This window comes from Mustela lutreola, chromosome 1 (assembly GCF_030435805.1).
Source record: "Mustela lutreola isolate mMusLut2 chromosome 1, mMusLut2.pri, whole genome shotgun sequence".
NCBI lineage: Eukaryota > Metazoa > Chordata > Mammalia > Carnivora > Mustelidae > Mustela > Mustela lutreola.
Window position 1 is genome coordinate 70,405,261 of NC_081290.1, and position 14,059 is coordinate 70,419,319.

Consider the following 14,059-nt stretch of genomic DNA (forward strand, 5'->3'; position numbering starts at 1 on the left):
TAAGTCAAGCAGAGAAAGACAACTATCATATGATCTCCCTGATATGAGGAAGTGGTGATGCAACATGGAGGCTTAAGTGGGTAGAAGAAGAATAAATGAAACAAGATGGGATTGGGAGGGAGACAAACCATAAGTGACTCTTAATCTCACAAAACAAACTGAGGGTTGCCGGGGGGAGGGGGTTTGGGAGAAGGGGTTGGGATTATGGACATTGGGGAGGGCATGTGATTTGGTGAGTGCTGTGAAGTGTGTAAACCTGGTGATTCACAGACCTGTACCCCGGGGATAAAAATATATGTTTATAAAAAATAAAAAAATTAAAAAAAAAAAAAAAAAGAAAAGAAAGAATCTTGGAACAGCAGGTAAGAAAAATGGTTACTACTTAACAAAGATTCTATGAAGTTACTGGTTAGGTGTTGAGAAAAATTATATTCTCTCACTTCATATGACAAATTCCAGCTTTAAAAAAAAAAAACAGCTAGAAAAATACATTAAGTAAGCACCTGATTTCTGGATAGGCTTAAGACAATTAAAAAAAAATTCAACAAAATAAGATTGATAGATTTGACAAAATAAAAATGATTAAGTTCAATATATTAATGAATAATGAATAAAATAGTGGGATAAACAAACTAAAAATGTCTAAATAAAAATTTTAAATGTACTGGTGACTTACATATTAAAGGATTATAAAATTTGGTAAGAAAAAATATCTCCAAATATGAGAAACTTGAACAGATAGGTACAAAGAGTAAAAATGCAGACAGTTTTAAGGAATTCAGTGTCCACAGTTACCAAGAATGCAAGATAGAATGAAATAAAATTTCTCACTTAACAAATTCACAAAAAATTACATTTTATTGTATTTTTTTCTCTAAAGGTAATACAGTCACAATGTTGAGAAACAAAACAATATGGAAAGGTAATTCATTTAGAAATCACGCCCTCATTCTCTTCCCTTTCAACCCTGTATTCTTTCCACCTTCTTCTCTTTAATTAAACAACCATTTTTATTAGCTCCTGTGAATCCGTGACAGTTTCCTGATGAAATGCAAGCAAACTGAGAAATATGTATTTATATTCCCACATTCCATAAATCAAAAAAAGATTACCATTTTGCATGAGGTTGAATTTTTATGAATTCAAAGACTGCATTTCTTGTTATGCAAACTGCCTATTGATGATCTTCGCCAGTTGTTCTACTGCTTTTTATTTCTCCCCAAACCCACGATTTCTAAAATACACTGGAAAACTCTTGGCGGGGTGCCTGGGTGGCTGAGATGGCTAAGAGTCTGCCTTTGGCTCAGGTCATGATCCCAGAGCCCTAAGTCCCAGCTCAGCTGGGAGTCTGCTTCTCCCTGTGCCATTCCCACTGCTTGTGCTCTCTTGCTCTCTCTCTCAAATGAATAAATAAAATCTTAAAAAACAGAAAAAAAAAACTTGGTGATTTCAGAGGTAAATACTTTTGCCAAGTTTACCATTCGTCTTCAGGATTTCTCTAGAGTAGCTGTTTTTTTGTTTTGTTGCCAAACCAAAGGATTTAATGAGTCAGATTTGTCTTTTTTTTTTTTCCCCATGCTCTCTTTTAGATGTTAGAATTGAATCATAGTTAGAAATCTTTTCAGTTACATTCTTTGGGGTTTTCTAAGTATTAAAGTCATCTACAACAACAGTTTCTCTTGTCTGGTGCTGTTGACTAACAGCTCTGGTAAAGCATCAGCAGTAGAGCTGTGCGCCCTTATCTGGTTTGTCTTTTGGCAGAAATAGAAGTGCCTCTAGCATTTTGCCATTAATTATTATACTGTTTTTGGCGTGTGTATATATGTGTGATTGCATAAATTGTTAGGGTTACAAAATGTTTAACTCTTACTTTACTGAGTTGTCTCTTTAAAAAAAAATATCTAGAATGGCTGTTGAATTTTGTCGGATGAACACTCAGCATCTATAGAAATTAACATAATTTTTCCCTTACATCAATTAATATGATGAATTCTTTTTAGTAGAGTTCATAATTTTTCATTCCTGGAATGAACTCTACTTTATCATGATATATTACTCCTTGAATGAGTTACTGGATTCTTTCTCCTGATAATTTTCTGAGTTTTGCACTGATGTTCATAAATGAAATCATGGGTAGTTTTCTTCTTGTGAAATTTTGACCAAGCTTAGGTGGTCAACGATATTATGAACTCATGAAAATAATTTAAAGTTTGTATTACTCTAAAAGAGGTTAAAGCACACTGAAACGATCTCTTCTTAAAAAAATCACCAGATAAGGGGCGCCTGGGTGGCTCAGTCGTTAAGTGACTGCCATTCATGATCCCAGGGTCCTGGGACTGAATCCCCCATCAGATTCCCAGCTCAGCAGGAAGCCTGCTTCTCCCTCTCCCACTCTCCCTGCTTGTGTTCCCCCCCCCTCTCTCTGTCAAATAAAAAAAAAAAAAAATCACCAGATAGAATGTAATACACAAATGATGTAGATAACAACTAATATCCAGAGTATCTACTTTAAAAAGATGCATGTTTTAATATTTAAGGTAACGCAGAAGAGTCAAATATTAACTAACAAATTAGTAGAGGAAAAGGGGATAGTAAAAAAGTTGATTAACCTACACAAAAGCAAGAAAGGAAGAAAAAGCTGCATAAAGAGATGGATGGGAGATATAAACACAATTATATCAGTACTTATATTAAATGAAAATGGACTAAGATTGTCAGGTGGAATTCGAAACAAAAATGTAAAACAGAGCTAAGAGACGTGCCTGTAACATACAGGCAAAGACATGCCGAAGGCAAATGGAAGGGAAACTATATATCATGCGAACATTAAATGAAATAATCTGGGATAACTGTATAATATTCGCAAAAGCAGACAGTAAGCCAAATAACAAGACAGGAGGGCACTTCATACCCATAAAAATGCCCATCCATGGGGGGGGGGGGTCACCATCCAAGAGAAAACCTCCTAAAACTATAGCTTTAAATTTTATCAAGAAAATGAATAGAAGCAAAGGAAAAATAGGCAAATTCACCCTTATTGTGGGTGATTTAAAAATATCCCTCGCACAAGTTCATAGAATAATAATAAAATGTAAATTCACGAAGGATAGGGTAGGTCTAAAAAAAAAAAATCCTCTTGATCTACCTGACTTGTACGCTGCATTATACCAAAAACGTCAAAATTCACACTTTTTTCAAGTTCTATTGGAACATTTGCCAAAGTTGACCATATGTTGGGTCATTAAGCAAGTCATTACAAAATTAAAAGGACTGAAATTATTCAATGCTTATTCTCTGACAATTCTGGCTGTGAAATCAGTAACAGGAAAATACCTAGGGAATTCTTAAATGCTTGAAAATCAAGCAATACATTTTTTAATAACAAATGAATCAGAGGAGAAATCCCAATGGAAACCAGACAAACAATAGATACGACATCATGATTAAACACAGAAAAAGTATTCCATTAAGGAGTGCGATTCCAGGCAAACAGGAGGAAGTGAAAATGGGCGAGAAGTAGGAGAGGGAAGAGAGCCCACAGAATGGAGGACTGTGGAGCTAGGCATTTCTAAGGGCACACAGCACACAGACTGCACCTTAAGTGGTCATTCTCAGGCAGAGAGAAGGTCAAGAATGTGTTACTAACTCCATCATCATCCTGGTTAGAGATGAGACACAGAGCCTGTTTGTTCATTCCCATCTCCATGTCAGGAGGAAAGCCCAGGCAAGAAGCCCCTGTGAAGTCCCTCGGAGTTTCTAAGAGGCAGCATATACCTCTGTTCTGAGCCGGTCTAGCTTCATCCCTGGAAGCTGCCACTGAGGAACACAGTCCCTTCCTTCCGGTGCATTCCCCTCCTTCTGGAACGTGCCCTCTGAGATCTGCCAGCAACAGGAACAGAGAATCTTTCTCCATTTCTTACAGTAGTGACTTCCTGTTGGAGCTTCGTTCCAACTCAGAACAGGGTTCTTTCCTTCTTGGACTGCTGATCTGCTGGTGACTGTGGACCTCTGCTGTCACGGGCCCTCCTGTCTTGCCATTCCTCTGTGCCATTCAGTAGGGCTTCCGGGACAAATTCTGCTTGGCCTCCGCTGCTTTTGCCTACACTGACACAAGGCTGGATTTTATGGCTTTTCTCTGACTCTGTCATTTGTTATGGATGGTTTGTGAGTCACCCTGCAGTCCCATGCCATATGAGTTCCTGGCGGGAAATTACACTGGTCCCAAGCTACTGCGCTATTCATCACGGCACCAGGAAGAATTGTTTTAAAACTCTAAAATGTCAGCACTCGTGAGGATACCGTGTCACCAAGGCTCACAGAATGGGGCCAAAGGTATAAATTTATACATATTTTCTGGAATATGTGCTGAGCACCATTAAAATATTCAAAATGTCAGCCATCTTAATTCTCCTCTTTGGAAATTTTCCTTAACAAAACTGTCAAAAATCTAGATGGAGATTTATTCAAAGATATATTCACATAAGTATTATTTTTAATAACCACAAGTGAATGCAATCACAATAGATTGTGATACATTTTAAATCAGAGTATTATATGCACATTAAGAATAATATTTACTTTACTTACGTAATGTCACAGGGAAATGTCACCGTCTGCTGTTAAGAAAACAAACTACGAGGCAAATGTTCCAACTTTTTTGTATCTACTATGTAGAAAAAATAATGATGCAACAAGTTGTCTCTTAGTAATTGCATTGCTGGATCTGATATTTTCCCCACTTTACGGTTTCCTATAGTTTCACTCTTACCATAAGGAGCACATATTACTTTGATAATCAGAAAAACAGTAAGGAAAAAAATTAAAAGTTTGTATAAATTGAATTAAAGATGATGACTCAAGACCACCCATGCCTATAAGTTGCAGTCCTGGCCAAAATAAAAAAAAGGAAAGCGTGTAGAAAAGAGATCCTATATAATCTAGTCTATGCTCAAATTCAGCTTTCTAAATGCATTTATTTGAGAATCTAAAAAAAGAAAACAAAGATAATGATAAGTACTTCATGAGATATTTAGTTAGCACAAACATCAATGTGGCCAAAATTTCTTGAGCATAGAGTCTAGTATGCTTCCCAACGGATTCCCCAAAATAAAAGCTACCTTCAAAGGAACAGCCTACAGAAATAACACCTCTCTGAATCCTTGTTACTGCCACCACAGTGCTCAATAAGAAACATCTTACAGTTGATGGCCTATTTTGACTATGCAAATTGTAAGAATGTATCTTTAATTCCAGCTAGCCTATATTCTTCTCAATCCTCCCTCACATCAGACAAGAACAACTATCACAGGCCTACACAAAATAACCACATCAAAATGCTTCTCTTATGCAGTATCCCAAAGGAAGCCATAACTAAAAGTCTAGGAATCAAGGAGAATTAGAAACACAGAAAGTATATGGCACTTTGCTTATGACCTCCAAACAACTGAGGGGAGGTTCCTGTTAAATTTTTTGCATATTGCAAGTATGATTTCATTTAAAGAAAATTCCTCTATTTCCTGCCCCAGAATAGATCATAATGGGTTTTCTTAAAATAATGTGTCTATTTATTTTTAAAAATCTCTCGTAGTGACAAGACAATTCAGAGCTACGCTGCTATTCTAAGAATGATATTCTATCCCTCAATATCCAAAATCCCATCCTGATTCTTCCCTGAGCTCTCAGCAGCAGCAACTCCTAACACATGTCTACGCTGAAACTGTCATTAAGTTGTTTCTTGAGTTTGGGGAATTCCTAATAAAAATTCTAAGAAACAGAGCAGTTTCAAGGAATCATATGAAGCGAGCTCATCATACTTTTTCTTTCAATTTATATTTACTTTATTATTTCCTGATGCCGGAAATGACTGCACAAGAGAGGAGTTACCTTTTTCCTACAAGGATTTGTATTGTTTCAATTTTCATAAACACTTCTACTTACTCCTTTGTTTATCCTGATCTATACACACATTTCAGAACTTTTTCTTGAAGGGATAAATGTAAACTGAAAGTAAAAATAAAATGTGTATTTTCACTTTATCAAAAATAAGTCACTTCCCTTGAATTTCCATTTCTATGAATTTATTTTGTTTCATTCTTGAGACTGAACTTGACTTCACATTGTTCTCAATATTTTTCAAAAGTTTGAATGAGTCATTCAGAAAAATCTGATCTACTTTAATCTCTAATTTCCTTATCCTGGTGAAATCATTCAGAAACTGGATGGTTGGATTACATATTTGGTTGGTTTTAAGCATCTCAGTTCCTTTAAAATAATAATATAGGATCAAGTGAGAAATAGAATTTCTTCATCTTATATATGGAGAGTAGGCAAACCATAACCCACAGCCCAAACCTCACCCACCACCTGTTTTGTACATAAAGTTTTATTGGGACAGGGTCACACCCATCGACATCTATGGCAGGAATAAAGGCAGAGTGGACTAATTCGGTAGATCATTCGGCTTATAAAAGGTAAAAGATTTACTTTCTTTTTTAATTTAGCAATCTTAAATTCACTAGTTTATTCAAAGAATGCACAAATGTTATGATATTTAATTTCAAGGACCTTCTGACACTTTTTAAAATTTTATATTTTTCCAGTGTTCCAAAATTCACTGTTTATGCAGCACAACCAGTGCTCCATACAACACGTGCCCTCCATAATACCCACCACCAGACTCACCCAACCTGCTCAACTCTCTCCCCTCCAAAACCCTCAGTTTGTTTCTCAGAGTCCACAGTCTCTTACGGTTTGTCTCCCCCTCCGATTTCCCTCAACTCACTCTCCTTTCCATCTCCCAGTGTCCTCCGTGTTATTTGTTATGCTCCACAAGTAAGTAAAACCGTATGATAATTGACTCTCTCTGCTTGACTTATTTCACTCAGCATAATCTCTTCCAGTCCTGTCCATGTTGCTACAAAAGTTGGGTATTCATCCTTTCTGATGGAGGCATAGTACTCCATAGTGTATATGGACCACATCTTCCTTATCCATTCGTCCGTTGAAGGGCATCTTGGTTCTTTACAGTTTGGTGACTGTGGCCACTGCTGCTATAAACATTGGGGTACATACGGCCCTTCTTTTCACTACATCTGTATCTTTGGGGTAAATACCCAGTAGTGCAATTGCAGGGTCATAGGGAAGCTCTATTTTTAATTTCTTAAGGAACATCCACACTGTTTTCCAAAGTGGCTGCACCAATTTGCATTCCCACCAACAGTGTAAGAGGGTTCCCCTTTCTCCACATCCCCTCCAACACATGTTATTTCCTGTCCTGTTAATTTTGGCCATTCTAATTGGTGTAAGGTGGTATCTCAATGTGGTTTTGATTTGAATCTCACTGGTGGCTAGTGATGATGAACATTTTTTCATGTGTCTGTTAGCCATTTGTATGTCTTCTTTGGAGAAGTGTCTGTTCATGGCTTCTGGCCTTTTTTTTTTTTTTTTTTTTTTTTTTGACAGGATTAACTGGTTTGTGTGTGTTGAGTTTGAGGAGTTCTTTATAGATCTTGGATATCAGCCCTTGGTCTGTAGTGTCATTTGCAAATATCTTCTCCTATTCTGTGGGTTGCCCCTTTGTTTTGTTGACTGTTTCCTTTGTTGTGCAGAAGCTTTTGATCTTGATGAAGTCCCAAAAGTTCGTTTTCACTTTTGTTTCCTTTGTCTTTGGAGACATATCTTGAAGGAAGCTGCTGTGGCTGATGTTGAAGAGGTTACTGCCTATGTTCTGCTCTAGGATTTTGATAGATTCTTGCCTTACCTTGAGGTCTTTTATCCTTTTCGAGTTTATCTTTGTGTATGGTGTAAGAGAATGGTTGAGTTTTTGATACCAATGGTCGAGTTTTGACCAACTCCAGGCAAGATGCTGAAAATAAGTTACAAATATCTATTCTAAGAGTGGAGTAGCAAAGTCTCCACTCAGACACTCAGTAGTAAAACACAACATTATAACATCATATTTTCAAGGGATATATAATTTTGAAGGGGTTTGAATATGCCAATAAATTACACCACTAGAAAACCCTAAAGTAGGATATTTCCATTTTAAAAAAAGGTAGTCATACTTATGCCATTTTTAAAAGTTAAGGAGTATAAAATAAGAAACATCTTATCCAAAATTCAGTATGGCCCATAAAATACAGGATATTTATGTTAATATTAATAATAATAAATTTATCCATATAATCTTATTTCTGACTCTTACTGATTTAATAAAAGCTTCATATAATTCTAAGTCCAAAAGTGTAGCCATTCAATATACATGGTTGTATGCTGGAACCTTTTGAATTATTTAAAATATTTATTCAAAACTCAACATGTACAAGAACCTAGTAACTGGTTTTGATCCTTAAGGAACTTGTCAACCTGGGAGTAAAATTGCAAATAACTAACTAATGCACTTCGTGTTTGAATAGAAAAACAAAGAAAGGCCCATGTCAACCCCAAAGATACAGATGTAGTGAAAAGAAGGGCCATCTGTACCCCAATGTTTATAGCAGCAATGGCCATGGTCGCCAAACTATGGAAAGAACCAAGATGCCCTTCAACGGATGAAGGAAGATGTGGTCCATATACACTATGGAGTATTATGCCTCCATCAGAAAGGACGAATACCCAACTTTTGTAGCAACATGGATGGGACTGGAAGAGATTATGCTGAGTGAAATCAGTCAAGCAGAGAGAGTCAATTATCATATGTTTTCACTTATTTGTGGAGCATAACAAATAGCATGGAGGACATGGGGAGTTAGAGAGAAGGGGGTTGGGGGAAATTGGAAGGGGAGGTGAACCATGAGAGACTATGGACTCTGAAAAACAATCTGAGGGGTTTGAAGGGGCGGGGGGGATGGGAGGTTGGGGTACCAGGTGGTGGGTATTATAGAGGACACATTGCATGGAGCACTGGGTACTCCATGCAAAAACAATGAATACTGTTATGCTGAAAATAAATAAAAAATAAATTAAAAAAAAAAAAAAAAAACAGGGTGAAGCAATTAATTCTAAAGAAAGGAAGATAATAGATTGGGAAAGACTTCAGTGAGAAGGTGACACTTGAGCTGGCCTTTCAGAATGAGACTTGTACCCTGGAAACAAATAATACATTTTAATAAAAAATACATAAAGAGATAGATTGAAAGTAAAAGAATAAAAAATGATATGCTACTTAAAAAAAAAAATTAGTGGGGCACCTGGGTGGCTCAGTGGGTTAAAGCCTCTGCCTTTGGCTCAGGTCATGATCCCAGGGTCCTGGGATCGAGCCCCACATCAGGCTCCCTGCTCAGTGGGGAGCCTGCTTCCCCCCTACTTGTGACCTCTATTTGTCAAATAAATAAATAAAATCTTTTAAATAAAAATAAAAATAAATTAGTAGTGTCACTCCAGCAAATTGACATTGCCCACAGAGCTGAGAATTCAAGAAGGTGGGTAAGGATGATAGTTTAAGAGGATCTTGAATGTGGCTTTACTCTTGCCCTGGAAGTGACAAATAGAACCAAATGCTGGGGATGAAGAAGCATTAAGTTGCCCCACATTCTAAAGAGAGTTTTACAGCTAGGTCCAGACACCCAGTCCAGAGCTAACTCAGGCAAGCCCTTTTACTTCCTCTAGACCACCAACTTCACCCCAAGAACCCTTCCCACATCCATACACAGAATACTAAAATACCAGGAAGGAAGAGAAAGGCAATGATTAGAGTCACAAGCCAAGGGAATGATGAGAAATGCTATGGGGCTACACATAAGAGACTGTGCTACAGACTGAATTGTTTTCCCCAAAATTCTTATGTCACAGCCCTACTCCCACTGTGATGGTGTCTGGAGATGTGATTAAGGTTGAATGTGGTCATAAAGGTGGGGTCCCCATGATGGGATTAGTATCCCTATAAGAAGAGACACCATGGACATTATTTCCTCTCTCTTCACCACGTAGGGACACAGCGAGAAGACAGCCACTTGCAAGCCAAGAAGAGTCCTCAACAGAGAAGCAAATAGTGGCCATCTTGATCTCAGACTTTCCAGCCTCCAGAAGCTCAGGTCTGATATTTTGTTATGGTAGCTAGCCTGAGCAGTACAGACTGACATCTCATCTCCTGGGTAGACATCATATCAGCTCAAGAGATTTGCTGTTAAACCTACTTGACCAAAGAGGAAAAAATATTATAATGGAGAAAAGCATCAAATTTTATTTCCAATGTTTGATTCAGCAAAGCTGTGGATCAAAGCTGGCCTCTTAGCAAGGCGACTCAGGTAAGTCCCCTTGCTTATCCGATGGGTTAAGTCCCATTAGGGGCTTACCTGGTAGGCTGTCCCACTAGTGGAGAGAGCTGAGAGGACAGGAAGAGGTTAAGACTAATCACACACAGAGGGCCAGTGTAGAGACTACTATACGTGTGAGGAAGAACTCACACAAGTCCCAAGGAAATGCCCAACTCTAGAATCCTCCCCCCACAGAAAGTATCAATGGTGAGTTACTATTAGCCAGGAAGAGAAACAACAACCAACAGAGAATGACCTCCTATCAGAAGAGATCTTGCCCTTTTGCCCTACGTCCCCTCTGGGTCCCAATTTCCATCAGTGAAAATCAGAAGGAGGCTAGAAGGTATGAATACGTGAACCACACCTTCTTCCCCCTACTAGTCCCACAGGTCTAACATGAACTGGAGGAACATATGAAGATGAGACTAGGATTTTAAATGGACTCCACAGTTAAATCATTAGAAGCAGCCAGCATGCTCTAGGACCTGACACTCTGCAAATGAATCATTGCAAATGGTTTATGAAGGATGTGGTTCCAGAAACATTTCAGAGTTAGCATAAAGACATCTTAGATACCAACTGTTATGGAGGAGAAGGAAAGAGTCAATGACTGGTCAGAAAAGATTAATTTGTTTTGGATTTAAGGCAAATTCCTATTTTCATCATTTCATCATTTTTTGTCCTCTAACAATATCTTTTCTAGTTTATTCCCTTTCAAATCCCCCTTTTAAATAATCTATCACTTAAGGCATTACTATTATACAATATCAAGAATAACAAGAATTCTCATTAAGCTTTGTGTTGATGGCAAAGATCAATGTTTTTGAGAAAAATGATCAATTTCAAAGTTGGTCTTGGACACAGCCATCAATCTTAGTGCTTGTTTTTGTTTTGTTTTGTTTTTCTTTTTTGTCTCCACTTGTGCATCATATTCATTTAACAGCCAACCCTTAATCATGGTTTTACCTCCCACTTCACTGGGCTCCTCTACCACCTCCTAAGAACTTCTTTGAGATTTTTCCTGGGTATTTTTCCATCCTCTCTATGAAGCTCCATCAACTCTATCAGGCACACCCAAAGAGGTGCATTCCTGGGATACTTTTCCCTCTCCCATCAGGAAGCAAAATACCTTGACAGCCAGGACAACTGATGAATTCTGCATATGGCATGAGATTGAAATTAGCAGACACAAAAAGGGCACAGAACAAGCATTCAGACCCATCCAATTTTCAAATATAATGCCCCTGAGATATGGCTATGGCTTGTTGGTTTCCTGTTTACCCGTGAACTTCAAAAGGGAAAATAAGTAAGAGCACCTAAGACTGTGGTTTAAAGCTGGGTAGATTCAGGACAGTCTAATCCTTCACCTGTTAGCAACGTGGACTCAGATTTCCTATCCCAGGGAGACTGCAGGTTAGCTCTTTCAGGAAATACCCAAGAAGAGGCAACACAAACACTAAGAGAACAAATGAAACTCTAACTCAGCTTTCCTGCCATTTTGCCCCAAGAATCTGCCCCAGGTTAAGTGACACCCTCTTAAAAACACTGTAACAATGTGCCTTCCCCATGAATGCATAGCAGTAATACCAGATTACGGTTAACCTAATCAGGTCGTAGGACCCTGTGTGGCCAAACGTATGTTTGGGAAAATTTATCTCGTTCCCCCGCAATTTAATTAGTACATACTGAAATGGAATTAGAAACAAAGAATGTTAGATACTCCCAAGAACTTCCGGCTGGGTATCCATCTATCATAGAGAAAGTTCTTGATGAAGACATCAAGTGACTTGCTCTGAACAGCAAGGCTATGAAGGAATCCATACGCATTCCCATTAAGTTGTGAAGGTGCTATTCAGAGTTGTGGTGAACACAGAGGCACTCACTGCACTCACTGCCCCAACTAACAGTTCAGAGCGGGGTCTCTCCCCAGAAATGCCCCTAGTGGAAGGGAGCTATCTAGCACAAGATCACAACATCTCTGTGTGGGGGCATGGCCTCCTTCGTTGGGAGTTGGAACATCCCTGAAACTCCATCTGGGCTGCAGAGCACTCACTCTCCAAGGGACGTGGACCCACTGGCTGAGGTCTCTGCTGACAACTGGGTCCCTCTTCACCAGCCCCCTCTGCCTCCCTTACTTCCATCATGGCTTCCTTCCAGTACGTATCCTTCCGGAGAACACACCCCAGCAGGTCTCCTACAGGTGCATTTCTAGATCACAATCGGCTTCCCAGGGATCTCAACCTACAAAAACAGTCTCTTCTAGTACATCAGAAAATCCAGCCCTGGGAAACACATGGTCTTCACTGATGTAGATTATTGTAGGATTTATTTTAATTTAACAAGGCAGGCTATGAATCCCCAATGAATACCCAGAAGTTACAGAAAGTTATTTAGACAGAGAACCCTCTTTTTGTGCTGAACACCTTCTGAGACTGTTTGTGGAATATACTCTGGGGAACATGAATGCAATTCACTCTGGCTCACGTTAGAATATAATTGCTAAATTTACTCATGTCTGTATGTCCTGTAATAGCAAAAGATTGGAAAGAACTTAAATCTCCACAGAGGACTGCTTAAACAAATCACAGCAGAGCCACAGAACAGAATATTATGCACCCAGTATGAAAAAGTATCCAAGATACAGATTTTTAAGTGCAAGAAGCAAGGTTACTCAATAGTGCCTATTTTTTTCTTAGAAAGGACTGAACATATGTTTATGTTTCTTTGTACATGCTCAAAATATTTATAAAGGTATGAACTAGGAAATGATAATAGTGGTTGCTTCCATAAAAGGGAATTAAAAGCAGCTCAATCCCCTCTGAATTTTAAACCATGGCAATACATTACCTTTTGAAAAAATTAGAATATTAAAAATTAAAAGTGAAACACCACAAAGTATAAAATAGAAGATATTTAAATTCTTTAATTATACATGAAGAGACTCTGGAAGAAAAATGCATAACATCTCTACAAAGTTCCTTAGATTATGAGCTCCTTGAAGACAGGAACTATGTCTTCCTATTTATTTTTTCATAATGCCCAAAGCTTTGCAGAATGCCTGAACCAGAGGAGGCAGTCAATAATGTATTGTTTAACTGAGTCCTACTGCTTCCATATGGCAACAGATTTCAAGTAGCCCTTCTTTCCTTTCCTTGTCTTTTAATATTAAACAACAAAAAATATTTTTTTAATGTAGGATCCAGGGAAACTCCAGAAGTAGAGGAAGACTAGCAAATTCTTTTAACGTATTTTCCTGGTTTGGTTGTTCTGTTATTAGCCTATAGTCATCTAAAAATTATCTGGAGCTATGCTGTCCACTACAGTCGCCACTAGCCATATGGGGCTATTTAACTATAAATGTAAATTAATTAAAATTAAATTAAATTAAAAATTCACTTCCTCAGTTGAGCTAGCCACATTTCAAGGGCTCAAATGCCACATATGGTTTGTGGTTACTTTATTGGACGTGGCAGATGGAGAACATTCTCACCACTGCAGAAACTTCTTTTGGACAGCACTCAAACAGATATGACAGACTTTGGTTTCAGTCCTATCTGGATTGAATTCCAACTTAATCACTACAACTAACAATAAGGTTTAATGGAGATTAACCAATCTCCCTGCGCCTCAGTTTCATACTGCCTCCCCTCACCAGGTCATTGTAAGGATCAAGTTCACTCATAAACACTCATGTTCATACATAGAACAGGCCCCGACACACAGTGAGCACTCGAAAATGTTACCTCTCTGTGATTATCACCATCGTGAATGTGACACCTCAGCATGAACCAGGCATCATAACCCTC

At 38.2% G+C, this 14,059-nt stretch overlaps 1 protein-coding gene across 6 annotated transcripts in view; it reads right to left on the reverse strand.

Annotated features, from left to right (window-relative positions):
• Window positions 1-14,059, reverse strand: part of IL15 (interleukin 15) — an 81,786-nt gene that overhangs the window by 48,970 nt on the left and 18,757 nt on the right. The gene's annotated exons all lie outside the window — the stretch shown is intronic.